The sequence below is a fragment of the Mesoplodon mirus genome, assembly GCF_964341445.2.
Source record: "Mesoplodon mirus genome assembly, chromosome: 5".
Lineage (NCBI taxonomy): Eukaryota > Metazoa > Chordata > Mammalia > Artiodactyla > Ziphiidae > Mesoplodon > Mesoplodon mirus.
In genome coordinates, this window is record NC_138980.1 from 64973316 (window position 1) to 64991486 (window position 18171).

The following is an 18171-nucleotide window of genomic DNA, read 5'->3' on the forward strand; positions in this document are numbered from 1 at the left end:
GTGGAACCAGGTTGCCTGGGTTCAAATCTCAGCTTAGTATCTTAAGCAAGGTATTTAACCATTCTGGGCCTCAGCTTCTTCATCTGTACAATAGGTTTAATCATAAAACCAACCATTGGATAGTTGAGTGATTAAATCAGTGCACACATGTAAAGTGCTGGCAAATAATAACGTTCAAGTGTGAACCATCATCAATTAGATTTTATTTCACATTAATTTGTAGTCATTAGGAAAGCATCTGGAAGCACATACAAACACCAAACGTGGCAGCAGCCATCATCCTGAATAATAGGACTTTTTTTTAAATGGAAGTATAGTTGATTTACAGTGTTTCAGGTACACAGCCAAGTGATTCAGTTACACATATATCTATCTATTCTTTCTCAGATTCGTTTCCATTATAGGTTATTACAAGATATTTAATATATTGATATTTCCCTGTGCTATACAGTAGGTCCTTGTTCTTTAGTTATTTTATATATAACACTGAATGATAAGACTTTTAGCTTATTTTTGCTGATATTCTCATTTTCCCACAATTAATACAGGTTAAAAATAAATCTAGGGCTTCCCTGGTGGTGCAGTGGTTGAGAGTCCGCCTGCCGATGCAGGGGACACGGGTTCGTGCCCTGGTCTGGGAAGATCCCACATGCCACGGAGCGGCTGGGCCCGTGAGCCATGGCCGCTGAGCCTGCACGTCCGGAGCCTGTGCTCCGCAACGGGAGAGGCCACAACAGTGAGAGGCCCGCGAACAGCAAAAAAAATCAATCAATCAATCAATCAATCTAAAGTTCTTAGGATTAAAAAATGCTTTACAAAAAACTGGGAGAAAGAGCCTGTAACAAAAACAAAACAGCAGATCCTACCCTCATCCAAGGGAAGTCTGTTTTGTTAATGTCTCAAAGTAGCTAGTCGGGAGTGTCCCCGAGCCCATGGCTCTCAAAAATGTTACAGAACACACCCATGTGGATCAAAAACATAATGGAGATGTATTTTTACCCACACATGTTATCCCATGTCCAAATATACCTCACACACATATGTACATATTACCAAAGAGAGGAGATTATAAATGCAAGTTACATCTAGTCATGGAAATCGCCTTGGCAAGCAGCAACCAGAGGCACAAAGAACATTCTGTAGGTTCCCGGCACTTTGGTTCCTACTCAGGTCCTAACCCTCAACACTCAGCGTCGACCAGCGCTTGCCTGCCTTCCAGAACGGCTACCTTCTCACAACGCCACCACCTCCCTCACCAGTACTGGCCATAGGGGACCACACTGAAGGACCACGACAAGCCAAGCCAGCATCCAGAGGCGGCCGGGCATCCCACCCCGCATCCCGCCCCCACCTCCCTGAGGCCCGCACGGGCAGCAGGCAGTGGTGGGGCGTGGGGGGGGGGCGGGGTCATCTCACTGCCCTGGACCCAGGCGCCCCGCCTCCCTCTACGGGCAGGGCCCCAGGCGAGCCGCTGCTGGAGAGCTGCCTCTGATCCACCGGGTTTCGTTACATGAAAATAAAACACCGGCCTGTTCTGGGCCTGCCCAGCACATTAGTGGGAGGAAGCTGTAAAAGCTGCCAACATGTGTTACCTCAAGCATGTTCCTTCTCAAATAGGCCAGGAGCGAGGCACGGTCTTTCCTCTCCTCCCCGCCTTCCATCTTTTCGGAAAAGACTTTCTGTGTCCCGTTTATTGACATCCTGGCCTCTTGGCTGGTCCAGCTGCACCAGAGCCATTCGCCCTACTCGCCATCAAAGTGCCCTCGTTCCGACCCACTGCCTGTAATGCACGCTTCCAGACCACACGGCCCCACTGGCTGCTCGAAGTCTGGCTCCGAAACCAAATAAAAAGCTTTTCACTTACACTCCAGTTTACATGCAGCAGCTCAAAAGCCTTATTTTCACGTCTTACACAGCTCCCACCTGAATAAATTTGCTCTAAGTGCCACTTTTCCATTTGTGGATTATGAAGCAGCAAGAAGGGCTGAGGGACGGCCCCACAGGATGCCACAGGCACACAGGGATGCAAAGTCACCCCTTAGGGACCGAGAACACTGAGGGATGCCAGGACCCACGGCAGTGCACACCACAACCCTGGTAAGGGCAGAAACCACAACTGCTCCTGGCTTTGTCATAGCTGAAAGCATGGCTGCTTCAACACAGTCCTGGCTTCAAATCCCAGCTCCGCAGATTACTAGGTGTGTTTCCTTGGGACACAGGCCAGCCTTGGAGCTTATTTCCTTACCTATAAAATGGGGACATGGGACTTCCCTGGTGGTCCAGGGGTTAAGAATCCGCCTGCCAATGCAGGGGACACAGGTTCGATCCCCAGTCCAGGATGATCCCACATGCCACAGAGCAACTAAGCCCGTTCACCACAACTACTGAGCCCGTGAGCCACAACTACTGACGCCTGCGTGCTCTAGGACCTGCAGGCCACAATTACTGAGCCCACGCACCTAGAGCTCGTGCTCTGCAATAAGAGAAGCCACCGCAATAAGAAGCCCGCGCACCGCAATGAAGAGTGGCTCCTGCTCGCCGCAACTAGAGAAAGCAGGCGCACAGCAACAAAGACCCAGCGCAGCCAAAAATAAACGAATTAATTTTTAAAAAGAAGGCAATTTAAAAAAATAAATTTAAAAAAATAAAATAAAATGGGGACAACACCCTGGGGAGAGGCTACTGGGAAGACTTAATGGGATGATGAAATATGTAAGTTCTTACCATCATGACTGGCACACAGAAACCCCCTGAAAGACAGGACCCATTATCACTCAAATTCATTTTTAAATGTGTGAAGCACGTACTTCGTGCTAGGTATAAGCAAAACAGACAATGGTCCCTGGTCTAAAGGGCTCATAGGGTGGGGGTCAAACAGCCAACCCCGTGTGACCACTGCTGCAATGGCTGTGCACACACACAATGCAGACGGGGAAGGAGAGCTAAACCTGCCTGGGGAAATCTGGAAATAATGATTGTTTAAAACATATTAAAATCATTTAAGGCCTGATGACATATGGTAGCTTCCACCCTGGCCTCATTTCCCACCTACCCCTCCCCCACCCACACTCCTATGGGCCTTCGCTCTGTAACAGGTTCAGCCTCACCTCGGGGCCTCTGCCTGGGATGAGCCCCCCAGCGTTCTCATGATTGGTGCCCTCGCTTCATTACGGTCTCCGCTCACATGTCACCTTCCTGGTCACCCCAAAAGACTTCTGTCCCCCTTACACTGCTGTATTGTTCTGCACTCCCCAATACTGCATTCAAATCTATTTGCCTACGTGTTTATTATCCATCTTCTCCGCTAGAATGTGACCTCCGTGAGGGTGGGGACTTTGTTTTGTTCATCACTGTGACCTCTGAATCTAAAACACTGCGGAATCAACAAATTAATGAGCCACATTTAGAAGTTGGGGGACTCCCCACATGTGAAGCACGAGGCTAAGAGTGTCATGTACGTGAGCATTTAATCCTCACCATATCCTACAGGCCTCTCCTATTGGACCATCGCCAGGAAGAGTGGAGTTGGACAGATCTGGCGGTACCGTACCCAGGCCCAGTCTCCCCCATTATCGTTCCAAACTTTAGTGGCTATATTTCTGATAAATGGCTCCCAGGGACACATCCCAAGACAAGTAAGTAAAGCCCAAGGCCTCTCCTACATCTGAGAGGCTTGCCTTCCAGAGTCTGCCCTCCCTAAGGATCAAAAAGGGCTCAGCAAGCCCCACATAACACAGCAGCCACCATTTATTGGATGCTTATGTACAGACTTTCACTCATGTCCTCCCCACACTCTCCTGCGTAGTTATGACCCCCTCATTTTAGAAGGGGAACCAAGTGTCAGAGAGCTTAACTCACTTTTCATGCTCACACGGCTAAGAAGTCGCAGAGCTAGGACTCTGAACCCCAGTCTGTCTGATTTCAAAGGCCATGCCATTACCCACTATTTCCCCAGTGCCTCCACACTGCCCATACGGGTTCTCCCCTAGCCTGGGTCAGCCTCCTTGGTCACTGACGGTGCACAGCAGAGCAGAGAGCAAGGGCTCTGGGCCAGACGGACCTGGGCTCAAATCCCTGCCTTGCCACTTCTTGTGTGTTTGGGCAGGTAGTCACCCTCTGAGAATCTTGATTTCATCTGCACAGAAGGGTGGGAGACGCCCACCTCAGAGGTACGAAGAGCAATGGAGATACAGGCCCGCAGGTACACAGCCAAGCCCGCACAGCCGGCGAGAAGCGGCTCCGGGCAAGCCTCTAGTGGCTGCAGCTGCCCTGCCACTTCCCCCAGCTGGGTCCTGCCCGGTGGCCACCAAGGGCTGGGTCGGAGCCTCTCTGTCCTTCACAGGAGAGCCGCCCCCAGAAGGCAGAAGACAGGGGCTCTGCCAGCACCTAGTAAGTGCCCCAATTCACTTTACATACACGAGCACCAATCTCTCCTTGCACATCAGCATCATCTGTGAACAAGTTAACGTGATTTACTAAAGCCTTGGTTTACTTTTCTGTAGAAGAGATGATCATTCACCTGCACCCAATAATTATTCAAAGAGGTGAAGAATGTCAAATGCTTACAGCAGCACCTGACCCATGAGAAACACTCAATAAATGTTAGCTCATGATTGCATCCTATTTCCTAACCCAGGAAACAGACACTAGGAAGGCAACCAATTTGCTCGACATCTCACAGCTGGTTCAGGGATTTGACCCCAGCCTGCCTGACCCCAGGCCACTTCCATGTGGACATTAACACACCCACTCAGTGACCAACATTGGACACTGGAGAGAGAAATGTTATGTTTCAGTAAAAAACTAGAGCACGCCCTTATGGGTATCCAATTCTGGACCTGTTCATTGTCTTTGAGCTGTTTTTCACCTCTTGGTAAATTACATTTTACCTTTTACTTAGTTACCTCCCTGTAAATTGTATTGGATCCTGCCATCTTGCACATTTTCTGTCCTTACCAAATTCTCCATTCTTCTAGTTTCCCATTTTCTCCCACCCTCCTGCCATGGATTCACTGAGCACTACAACCTGACTGCCCAGTTCCTTATTGGAAGTACAGGCTGGTCGTGACTGACCTTTCCGGCCAAGATCTAAAGAAGCCTTGCAAGCTGACGCCAGACTACAATGTGATAAAAACTTCAACACTCATCACCACAACAGATCATGAACACCCTCATTTAAATGCCTGATAGTTCACACCATCTAGCAAACATCCTCCACTGCCAAGCCCAACAGATGGTTCAGCTGGTCCTTATTGAACAAAAGGTGACTGAATGTGAAATGAACTTACATTGTTCAAAAGGAGAATGTCTCCTCTGTCCTTGAACAAGAGGACAGACTGACAAAGACTCTCTCCTTGACCAAACTGTCCTTAGGCTTCTCTGAGCCCCAAGCCCTCTTCTCAATGAGGCCTTGACCTTGGCCTTCCTTGCCAGGCCTGCATAGCCCAGTCTTAGCAAGAATCCTGCTAAGTCAGTTTAGAGAGAATCCCCTACCTTTGATGTCTCAAGTCCTTGGCCTGCCTTTAGCAAGAATCCTGTTAGATCAGTTTAGCAAGAATCCCCTACCCTTGATGTCACCTCTTAGTAATTTTCCATCCACTGAGGCCCTCACCCTGTTCCTTGGGGGTAAATCCCCACCTGTCTTTGTATTCAGAGTTGACTCCATCTCTCCCCACTACTGCAGTACTCCTATTGCAATAGCCCTGAATAGAATCTTCTTTATCATTTTAACGAGTGTCAGAATAAGTTTTTCTTTAACCGCCCTAAGGCTTGCTTCAAGTAGGAGGGCCTCCCCTCCCTGAAAATTCTCCAGTCACGTCCCAGTCAAATCCCATCCCAGATCTCCTGAGAGCCACCTCTCTCCCCTGCCCAGCATGAGCAAACCTCTAACAACCACTGCACTGGTTCTCCTGCCACCGCCCTGTGGATCTTTGCCTCTAACAGGCTGGCTGCCAGCCCCCCACTTCCCAACCATCTATTCACGCAGAGAACACGAAAATACAGAAACATTCTTTCCCATCTGGAAATGCCTCAGAGCTAAACATTATGTAGGATGTGATGGTGTTCATCTACCCCAAGCGAGGCTGAGAGAAACACTGAGACAGGAGGAGACTGCTAGCGTGAGGGATGGTGCGTCAGCAGGAGCTAAATTTAGCAAACGAAGCCTCTAACTTCATTCTTTGGGGGGGGAGCGGCAGGAGAAAAATGTATGCACATATTTAAATGAAAGAACCTTTGAGAGAGAAGGAAAGAGAGTCCACATCCATCTCAGACCTGCAGAAATGCGTGAGGAGGGGGAGCCCTCTTGGGGGGGCTGCCCCAAGTCAGCAGAAGGGCTCCACCTGCCCAGCCACGACCCAGAAAACCAAATCCCTGGGGGGAAAGGTCCCTTTGGACCCAGTGAACGTATGGTTACAAAGGAAGCTGCAGATTGGGAAATTCAAATGATAAGTGCTGGGGGCAAGGGAAGCAGGTGGATTCTGAAAAGCTGGAAGTTCTGGAAAAACCTGTAACACGGCTTTGAACAGATTTTGTTTTCTAGTAGAGTGGCTAGTATAAAAATACGCATCATCTAGGCCCCAAAGCCTCCAAGGAGGAGGGTCTGGAAGCCTGGGAGAAGAGATGGAGACCTCCCAGGCGATGCAAAGCGGTCATCTGAGCACAAGGGCAGAGCCCCTGCTCTGCCTGTAGCCGGCTCTGTGGGGTTGGGCCAGTTACCCCTTTCCAGGCTAAGGTTAACAGTCTGTGAAATAAAGGTAACAGCCCGGCTGCACTCTAAGACATTATAAGATACTCTGTTTCTGGATTTGTGTGCAGGGAAGCGGGTGGACATCATCAGATTCCACCATCACCACCGCCAGAATCAAGACTTCTGCCTTAACCTTGATAAAAGATCCATTATTAAGATACTTCGTTGCACTCTTAAAAATGTATCAATCCCCACAAAGGGCTAACATTCTCACTGTAAGCAGAGTCATTATAAATCAGTAAGAAAAATACAAGCACCGCAACTGGAAAATGAATGAAGGGCGTGAAGAGCAATTCACAAAAACATACAAATAACTTAATTCTATGGGGAAAAAAAATGGGCAGCCTTACTGGTAACCAGAAAAGGGCATAATTAAAATAAAAACAAGAAAGCTTTTCCCACATATCAATTAGCAAGTTCCTAAAAACCTAGCAATACCCAGCAAGGGCCAGGGATCAGAGAAATCTGAAACCTGGTGCATCAGTAGACGGCAAGGTGGCCTGACTTAACCAGGGGAAACCTGGCCAGACGGGGACAAAAATTCTTAAGTGGACAGCCCATGTGACCTAATAATTCCACTTCTAAAGCTCTGTCTTACAAAATTATTCAAGGATGTGTACCAAAAAATACATCTAAAGATTTAACCACAATATTTTATCATCCTAAAAAATGGGAAATGACCTTCTGTCCAATAAAAGAGATACATCTATATGGTGAAATACAACTAAACTAAAAAATCAGGCTACAAAAACACAAAGATGTAGGAAAATGTTTATGTTACCTATTAAGTGAAAAACAAATTCTAAAGCTATATAGACAGGAGAATCAAAATTTACATATAAGCCATCGCTAATACACGTAGGCACACAAATAAATACTGGAAGGAACTACAAAAGTATTACCAGGGTTGGGGACTTCCCTGGTGGCGCAGTGGATAAGAATCTACCTGCTAATGCAGGGGATACAGGTTCAAGCCCTGGTCCGGGAAGATCCCACAAGCCACAGACCAACTGAAGCCCATGCGCCACAACTACTGAGCCTGCGCTCTAGAGCCCACGAGCCACAACTACTAAGCCCACATGCCACAACTACTGAAGCCCATACACCTAGAGCCCGTGCTCCGCAACAAAGAGAAGCCACGGCTCCCCAATGAAGAGTAGCCCCCCACTTGCCGCAACTAGAGAAAAGCCCGTGGGCAGCAAGACCCAATGCAGCCAAAAATAAATAAATAAATTTATTTTTTTTAGAAAGTATTACCAGTGTTATCTCTGGAAGTAGCATGATCATAGGAGGTATTATTTCCTCATGTTTACTTTTCTATATTTTCAAAATCCTTAAACAAATAAGCGATTCTTTTGTATTTGGAAAAACTCTACATCATTTTTTAAAAGACAGAAAGGATAAAAGACGTCTTTCCTTCTTTCTAATACGTAAAAGGCATTAAACAACTCCAGCCAGAAAACTGCCACAGGCCCCTTGCCCAGCATACCCTTCAGAAAACTCCTTCCTCAAGCACATCGCTGACCCCTAAGGAACTCTCAGTCCCTGGGCCCTACTTTCATGCTTCCTCTCGCCCTCCTTTCACCAAAGATCTGTCATCCACAATTCACGCAAAGAAGGTAGATCACAGCCCAAGTCCCTCAGACACCAAGGGTCTGTCTAGTCCTTGTCTCGTCCAGCCTCCTACCTTTAACCAAATGAAGCCACAGAGTGTCAATGGTTTTCATGATTGTTTCAGAGACTGTCAACTCCTTGGAGCCTCTCTCACAAACCCTGAGGAAGGCAAGCAGGCAGGCAGGCAGGCAGGCAGCACTCCGGGTTTATGAGAAGGAAAGCAAGGCTCAGGAATTGAGGGCAGGAGCCCAGAGCTGGCTTAAAGTCCAGCTCTCTCCAATCCCACTGACTCCAGACCCTCTTCAGCCAGCCAGGGACCCCCAGCTGGTAGGGCATGGGGCCCTGGCATCCCCAGCCCCATTTGGCCAGGGGTATACCTGTCTGCTGACCCTTCAATCTCCCTCATTCATCCCCATCTCAAGCCTCTGTCCCTGCTCCTGCTTCCATAACAAAAAGGCTCGGAGAAATTAGAAGAACCTCCTCTCACAACTCATTAATTTAGTTAACTGTCTAATCTTTTACTATCCTCTCACCTCATAGATCAAGAACTTCTCATTTTCAACGTATGAGTCAGAACTCAGCTATGATTGATAGAAGCCACCAAAGTCGACATGGCTTAAGTGGAGAAGAGTGGAATTCATTAAGTCATGTGACTGGGTTGTCCGGAGTGCACATCCGGCTTCAGGCACGGCCGGATCTAGGTGCTCAAACATCAGGGCTCTATTTGTCTTTCTTTCTCCATTCAGCAAGCAAGATATTCACCAACAGAATCAATAAATTGCCTTCAGTGGAAGAAATCTTTAAAAAAAAAAGAAGATTCACCAACAGGCTCACATTTACATCCTACCAATTCCAGCAAAAGTACATCATCTTCCTCAAGAGCTCTGGCAGAGAAGTGCCAGGAAGGACTCAACTGGCTACATTCAATAGCCCAGTCCTAGGGACACAGGGCAAAGGTCAGTCCCTTCTAGCCACACAGGAAAAGGTGTTCTCTTCCTAGAAGGAAGTGGGAGATGCTGGAAAGGAAACCAACAGAGTTCCACCTTAACAAATCTCTTCTACTTTAAGAACAAGTTAGTTTCTTGGCACAGGTATTCACTGGCAGCGGTAAGCATGGATGACACCATCGAGCTGGGGTTACTTTGCCACCCAGTCAAAATGAATTTTAGCCAACAGTCACAAGAAATACCCGAATACTACAATCAAAATCTAGGTGAGAAAGTGGTTTTTTTACTCACATTTACTGAGGTATGACTTACCTACAGTAAGATTCACCCTTTTTAGTAGAGTTCTACCAATGTTAGTGAGTGCACGCAGCTGTGCGACCACCACCATAATCAAGATACAGAACATTTCCATACCCCTCAAAATTCCTCTGTACCAACCCCGCCCCCCATTCCCAGCCCCTGGCAACCACTGATTTGCTTTATGGCCTTATAACTGAGTATCATGAAGTTATATTTCCAGAATATCATGAAGTTCTTCAGTGCGTAGCCTTTTGAGTCTGGCTTCTTTCACTTAGAATGCACTCGAGATTCATCTATGTTGGTGCATGTACCAAGTAGTTCACTCATTTTATTGCTGATCATTGATACATACACACACACACACACACAGAATTTTTTTTTTACAGAGGGATTTTTAAAATTCACCTATAAAAGTAAGATCTAAGATATTCATAAGGTATCCTATATTTCTCATTATTTTATTTAACAGTTCACCGTATACTTAAGTTTCCTCTACATACCTAGGAACAGGGGTTACGTCCAAGAGCAAGATATCTTTATTCTGGTGGTGCTTTCATTTTAATGGGAAGAAACAAAAATTGGGTAAATATACATAATACATCAGGTGGTGAGAAATGACGTGAATCAAAACAGAGCAGCCTGGCAGGCAGAGGGGGTGGTGCCGTTGTGAAAAAGGGATCCGGGCAAGCCTCTGAGGGACTCACCGCAAGCAAGGGCCATACACCTTGCAATTACCTTGAGGAGGAGCATTCCGGGCAGAAGGAACTACCGGAGCAGAGGCCGGAAATCTAAATAAGCTTGGAGTGTCTGAGGAACAGCAAGCTGCCCCAAGGATGCAGGGAGCACAGCAAGGGTGGGAGAGGCTGGGGATGAGGTGGGAGAAGGGCAGGGCCTCAAACAGACCAAGGTTATGATGCCTTTGGGTTTCACCCAAGTGAGATGGCAAACAGTCTAATCCAGACCTCCCACACTATCTGCCTTCTCCACACTGACATTCAGGGGGCTGGGTCCTGCTGGAGACTATCTCCCAAGTTAGAGCCACGGCAAACTCAGTCTCCACACCCACCACCTCGCCACTGTTAGTCTTTAACTTGAGGTAAGTGACCAGCAAAAAGCTCAGTTTTGAGTACTTAACTATGAGCCAGCACGATTCTAATCATGGAGCTCTTGCAGCACTGCTCGGCACACAGTAGGGTGCCATGCAATTCACCACCTTAATTAAGCACTTTTCAGAGTAAAAGAGGGTACATTAGGACTTCCCTGATGGCGCAGTGGTTAAGAATCTGCCTGCCAATGCAGGGGACACAGGTTCGATCCCTGGTCCGGGAAGATCCCACATGCTACGGAGCAACTAAGCCCATGTGCCACAACTACTGAGCCTGCGCTCTAGAGCCCGCGAGCCAGAACTACTGAGCCCACGTGCCACAACTACTGAAGCCTGTGCACCTAGAGCCCATGCTTCACAACAAGAGAAGGGACCGTGATGAGAAGCCTGCACACCACAATGAAGAGGAGCCCCCACTCACCACAACTAAAGAAAGCCTGCGTGCAGCAACGGAGACCCAACGCAGCTAAAATAAATAAATAAATAAATAAAAATAATTTTTAAAAAAAGAGCGTACATAAAAAATGATGTCAGGGGCTTCCCTGGTGGCGCAGTGGTTAAGAATCCACCTGCCAATGCAGGGGACATGGGTGCGAGCCCAGGTCTGGGAAGATCCCACATGCCGCGGAGCAACTAAGCCCATGGGCTACAACCACTGGGCCTGCGCTCTAGAGCCGGTGCTCCGCAGTGAGAGAAGCCACTGCAATGAGAAGCCTGCGTACCGCAACCAAGAGTAGCCCCCGCTCTCCGCAGCTAGAGAAAGCCCACGCACAGCCCACAGAGAACCAACACAGCCAAAAATAAATAAAAATAAAATAAATATATATTTTAAAAAAACCAAATGCTGTCAGAACCAGAAGACCTTCCGGGCCAACTAAGAGTCAACACTATAGTTACCCCTTCTTACTCGTGCATTAACTTGAAATTCACTTCTCCGGGAAGGTGTTCCCAATTCCCCAAATCTGCATGAAGGGCCCACAGCACCCTTTAGGTTCTCTGCTGCAGCACTGCTCACAGCCTGTAGCTCAAGAACCTCTTACAAGTCCATATACCCAACCAGACCGCAGCTCCAAGGAGGTGGGGTCTGGATGTGTCCTGTCCTCCACTGCGGGCATCCACAGGGTCTCCCAAAGAGCAGGTGCTCAATTCCTGCAGCTAAATGAACTCATTTGGTCTCTCGTGTGTATGCTTGTCTGACCCTGGTGATGTCACTACAGAGTGAAATGCTCTTACATTTGCATTTGGGCTCTGTGGAAGTGGGACCTTTATTGCATTCACTGACATGTCCCCTGAAGTCCAAAATGCAGTGCCCAGTAGGTAACAGTACTCAAGTAATGTCTGCTGTGCTTCTAGCATCTTTTCCAAGAACCAGGTAACGCCTATGGGGATTTTAACAACAGAGAGAGGGAGAGCCTAGCGCTCCCGCTGCACTGTATCTAGTTATAATGTCTACTGCTAGAAGTTAAGACTGAGAATCAAGACAGGAGATCCCATCCTACCTAGGCACTAGGCCTTATTTCTCTCGTCACGTGATTTTTAGGCTGTGTCTTTCTTGCAGAAACTTGCATGTATCTCACCGGATGAGGAGGAACCCAACTTCCTAGCCCCTTCCACCCCCAGACATGGCTCTCCATAGCAACTGGGAACCTGAGCTGGTAATCTGTCTCTTCGACCAGACCCTGGAGCACACAATCCCCTCCCTAGAAGGAAGAAACCAGCCCAACACAGGCTCCAATGAGCCAGAAAGGAAGGACAGTTAGAAGGAAAACACAAAGGCTGCTCTCTGGGTCCTGCCCTCTCCTTTTCACATGCAGTCAGCCCACATTCCCTGCAGCGGGGCGGGGGGGGGGGGTCAGATAAAACAGCAGTGGGCAGTTCAGCTGGTCCACCCGGACTAGTTACTGCCATCTGACCCCACGGGCAGAGCCCCCTTCCGGCTTCCCAAGGAGAATCCTGCTCTGGACATTCATCAGCATAAAGGACCACCTGTGGTTTGAGGAAAAACATCCTACCAGCCATCCAGCTGCCCACAGCCATGCCAGGGACATCACTCTACCAGGGACCCCACGCAGCCAATCAAATACATCACAGACCACTTTACATCACCTCTCCTACGGTCTTCTCTAAGGCAGCCCATCCAGCAGAACACAAGTGGGGGTGGAACTCACGCCAACACTTGAGCAGCTCTCACAAGACATTACCCACTTTGTTTTTCCCACATTGTGCGCCTAAGATTTCAGAAACACTCCTTACCTTTCTCTACCCAGAGGGCCTCTTTCTCCATCTGTTAGGGATCCTTTTTCTTTCCCCCCTCATAAATGCAGATGTCGCTGGAAGAGCCATTAAACCTAAAAGGAAATTTTGAGTTAAGTATCTGTCTTTGGACTTAGAAGAAGGCTTTGCAAGGTAAAGTAAATTCTTTCTGGAACCTTGTGAATTTTTCTCCCTGACCCCTGATAATCTTACTTTCCCACTCTACAGGACTTTTTTTTTCCGAGTTAACTTCTCAAGGTTTAAAAACACACACACACACACACAGTTCTGGTTGTGGGAGGAGGGGAGGGGGAAATAAGCAAATACAATGGGGCCCCCTGGCCCCCATCTGTTCCAAATCTTCCCCTCACAGGATGTAATGTCTAAAAAGCAAGAAAATACTCCTTCCTCTTCCAGCATTCGGCAGGATCTTGCATGCAAAGAGAAGAATGTCTGGTTACTCTGTGGGTTTTCATCTGCTTTTTAACTCACATGTGGCCAAACTACCCTGGCCGCCCAATCCCATTTCTCCCTCTCCCCCCAAAATCCCGGTGCTCAGCAGGGCTCATGAAGGGCATCCTGGTTCAGCCAAGGAGCTCCCACCCCTCCACACCACACCACCAACCCCTTTGGCACAAAGGATCTGTTCTAAGTCTGGCCAATGACTTCTGCAGACTTCTTAGCTGAAGACCCGCCAGAGGGAAGCCAGGGCCCCCAGAGGAAGTGGGGCCGCCCCCGAGGGTAAAATGAGTGGGCTCGGGGGCCTGAACTCCTTGACCTGCGCTCTCACGCCCTGCTTCCAGGCACGGCACACGTATGCATACGCGCAGCCAAGTCCTGCGCATCTCAACAGGAAGGACGTTACCCAGCAGCTGCAACGTCCCTACTGATGCCTTTCCAACACTGGGAGGGCGCTATTTACAAGAAGCGCAGCCGGAGGGACTAGACGAGTTCCAACTTTAGTTCAACCGACCCTTCTTTCCGGCTTCTATAGTTCTCCTTGAAATTAAAGAGGCCTTCCTCCCTGAATTGCCCGATTTTTACGCAAGGACAGAGGCTCTCATTTAAATGACTGAGAAACCCTGACTGAGAAGATGGCAAATGACCCCCCTGATCTGCCCCTCCCCGTTTGGCGCCTCACCTTCCTCTCCTCTGCACCAGGCCCGCCCCGACCCCACACCCCGCCACCTCCTTTGTTTTTCCCACATTGTACACCTAGGATTTCAGAAACGCTCCTCGCTGCCTTCCCTCCCCCACCCCCAAGCGTGCTCCTTGGCACATACTCCTCTTTTATGCTGGTGCAACCCAGAGCCCCTTGCAGGCTTCCTCTTACTCTGGCTCCAAATTCTCCTTCCTTCCTGCCCTCTCACCCCTTCTCATCACAGCCTCCAAGGCCCTTGTTCTCTACTCTCACCCACCCCCTCTTCTGACCTTACAAACTACCTCCTCCTTGCTATTCCTCAGACATACCTCAAGGCCTTTGCACTTGCTGTTTCCTCTACCCAGAGCACCTTCTCCTGGGGTGTTTGAAATTCTGGCTCCCTCAAGAGATACAAATTTCTGCCTGAAAATTACCTCCCTAGAGGGGCCTTGCTCCTAAAAAGCACCCCCATCACTCTCTCCTCACTGTACCCCACACCTGCTTTATTTTCATTCACAGCACATTTCCCCACAAAGGCTCTCCCCTTGACCAAACTTTATCAGGCTCCTCTGAGCCCTCTTCTCAATGAGGTCCTGCCCTTGGCCTGCCTTCAGCAAAGAATCCTGCTAAGTCTTCCCCTACCCTTGAGATCCGATCAAGTTCCTCATCACCCATCTTTGATGTCTAAGTCCTTGGCCTGCCTTCTGCAACAATCCTGTTAAGTTGGTTTAGCGAGAATCGCCTCCCCTTGATGTCTACCTCAGCCACTGACCCCCTCAGTCTGTTGATTGGTTCTAAACCCCAGCTGTCTTTGCCATGCTCAGAGTTGAACTCAATCTTTTCCCTATTGCACTCGCCTTCAATCAAGGCTTCCCTACCACTTCAACAGGTGTCAGAGGACTGTTTCTTTAACACCACTCAACATCATAGGGTCTTTCTGTTCATCTGTCTCCCTCCACTGGGCTATAAACTATAAGTTCCATGAGGGCAGGGTCTCTATGTGTTTTGCTCACCTCCAGCTCTCTAGCTTCTAGAGCAATATGTGACATGCAGCAGGCACTCCCCAAATCTTCACTGAATGTACAAATCTAGCGACCCCCACTTGTCTCTTGGTCTCAGTTTACCTGCCACCTCCTCTGGGAAACCATTCCTGAATCTTCCTGACCCTGTATTTCGTCTAGCCGTGATCAGACTGGTCACAGGGGATACTTCTCTGGCTTAATATGCACTTTTAACTTGTTATATAACATACTAACAAAATGAAACACAGAAGTCTATCTTGACCACCTGCCCTCCTTCCCTTCCACAGCTCCAGCACCCACCTCCAGCCTGAATTCTCTGTTATGTACATCCATGCACACACCCGATCACCTGCCTCCTCTCCCTGCTCTTCCCAACACACACATTGCCTGACCCCCAGCAGGGGGCTAATTAAAAAGGGAGAGGGCTTCCCTGGTGGCGCAGTGGTTGAGAGTCCGCCTACCGATGCAGGGGACACGGGTTTGTGCCCCAGTCCAGGAAGACCTCACATGCCGCGGAGCGGCTGGGCCCGTGAGCCATGGCCGCTGAGCCTGCGCGTCCGGAGCCTGTGCTCCGCAATGGGAGAGGCCACAACAGTGAGAGGCCCGCGAACCGCAAAAAACAAAGGGAGAGGAAGAGGAGCCCTGATGCGGCCAGCTCTCTGCTCTCTAAAACCAGGCCCAGCTTTGCTCCCGCCATCCCCCCCACCCCGCTACCCACCCCCGTCTTCCTGGCTTTCTCCACCCCCAGGAGGAAAGATGCCACTTCTGTTGGCTGCCCTGCAGGAGGGCAATAGAGTGCACAGGCCAGCCCTTCTCAGCTCACTTCTCCACTCCCAACAAACTTACAAGGCCAATGCCGGGCAGACTGAGCCGCCCGAGTCCTACTGCTCAAAGCTGCAATCCTGGAAGGCATGAGAGTTCATTAGGCCCGAAAACCACGGAGGGAGGGCCAGGGCCCTAGTGGCTGGTGAGTTCCCACCAGCTCCAAAGCTTCGGGGAGGGAGTCTAGGGGGAGGGGAAGCTGGTTATAGAAACAGCCCAAGTAAGTTTCCACATAAAGGAAAAGTAAACAGATGAAGGCTCTTCCTCAGGCCTTTGAGCCTCTCAGAGGAGAGCAAACCTTCAAGTGTTTGTCAAAAAGCTAATCCGATTTTAAAATGCTTTGAAAGGGCTGGAAGAGGAAATACCAACTACTGACCACCCCCTGCACTGGCCTGCAGCCTAAGCGTGGCCACTTTCCCCACCCTCGGCCTCTGTCTTGGGGGTACTGTTCATAGAGAGACCCAGAGAATCGGAAGGTACCTGGGCAGAAGCGGGAGCGAACCCTCGTCCACTCAGTCGTCCACTAAGGGCTACTGACCCCTCTTTCTGCCAAGAAAGAAGGCTTCATGAGAGCAGAAAACCAGCCGGGATTGGAAAGCAAGGACTGCACGCAGCCTTCACGCCAAGGCACGCTCACTCCACGCACACCCTTCAAATCTAGACGATATTAAATTGCCCTGGCCCGGCTTCCTGGGGGCAGGGCAATTATCTCCCCTCCCCCACCCCATACCACAGGTGGGCCTCATTTCTGGCAGCCAGTTCACTCCCAGGTGAAATGAGTTTCCAAATGGGTTTGCCCAACAGCAATTAAAGGAATGGCAAACCCTTCTCAAATACTCCAGGATCTGGTTCTCTCTCCCTTGGACAACTTTACCAGATGCCGTCACCTACTACCGTCATGCTAGGGTGACCAACAACCCAGGTTGCCAGGGACTGTCCGGGTTTTAGCACTGAAAGTACTGCATCCCAGGATGGTTGGTCACCTATCACCGTGGCCTCCCCAACCTTCTCCCCTCCCATCCCCACAGTTTCACAAGGGCACATATTTTGGCAAGGTAGGCTTCCTGGTATTGCTCCCTAATCCTGATGCCCTTGCTGGGTTTAGAGGAAAGGAAAGTGGTAAATCTAGAGGTTGAATTTGTTTCCTTCTACCAGAGTCTTTTAACTTAGAAAAAGGAAAATAGATAAGAATAATACCAGACACACAGCACTTTGCTGAACATACAATACCTTGTTCAATTAATCCTATGAGGTTGGTACCATTTCCCAGACTGGGAAACTGAGGCTCAGGATCACAGATAATAAGTGGTAGGATTGACATGCCAATGCAGGCAGTGACACCAAGGCTCACAGACTAATTCACTATATTAATCTGTGATCCCTAAAGATGAAGAATCCTTGTCATTTTGATCACAGAGGATGAAAACAACGTGAAGCTACTTATGCGAGACTGAAAGGGCATAAATTCACATGTGGAGCAACACACGAAGAAAACAGGATTGTGAGAGAAAAGGGAACCTTCATACACTGTTGGTGGGAATGTAAACTGGTGCAGCCACCATGGAAAACAGTATGGAGATTTCTCAAGAAACTAAAAATAGAACTACCATATGACCAAGCAATTCCATTCTGGATATGTATCTGAAAAAAACAAAAATACAAATTAGAAAAGATACATGCACCCCAATGTTCATAGCAGCATTATTTACAATTGCCAAGATATGGAGACAACCTGTGTTCATCAACAGATGAATGGATAAAAAAGATGTGATATATATATATCACACACTATATGTACATAGTGTATGTGTGTATATATATATACACACACACATATATATATTACACACAGTGGAATATTACTCAGCCATAAAAAGGAATGAAATTTTGCCATTTGCGGCAACATGGTTGGACTTGGAGGGTATTACCCTAAGTAAAATAAGTCAGACAGAGAAGGACAAAAATTATATGCTATCACTTATACGTGGAATCTAAAATATACAACAAACTAGTGAATATAATAGAAAAGAAGCAGACTCATAGGTATAGAGAATAAACTAGTGGTTGCCAGTGGGGAGAGGGGAGGGGGAGGGCCAATATAGGGGTAGGGGACTAGGAGATACAAACTATTATGTATAAAATAAGCTATAAGGATATATTGTACAACATGGGAAATATAGCCAATATTTTATAATAACTATAAATGGATTACAACCTTT

At 48.4% G+C, this 18171-nt stretch overlaps 2 long non-coding RNA genes across 2 annotated transcripts in view; both read right to left on the reverse strand.

Annotated features, from left to right (window-relative positions):
- The window catches only part of LOC309803982, a 218662-nt gene extending 201831 nt beyond the window's left edge, over positions 1-16831 (reverse strand). The window contains exons 1-2 of the long non-coding RNA XR_014294031.1: positions 15977-16831; positions 12968-13062 (exon numbers count right to left, since the gene is read on the reverse strand). This is a non-coding gene — a long non-coding RNA (uncharacterized lncRNA). The remainder of the gene's footprint in view (positions 1-12967; positions 13063-15976) is intronic.
- Positions 16832-16836: 5 nt separating this feature from the next.
- LOC309803983 overlaps positions 16837-18171 on the reverse strand; it is a 46353-nt gene continuing 45018 nt past the window's right edge. The window contains exon 5 of the long non-coding RNA XR_014294032.1: positions 16837-17593. This is a non-coding gene — a long non-coding RNA (uncharacterized lncRNA). The remainder of the gene's footprint in view (positions 17594-18171) is intronic.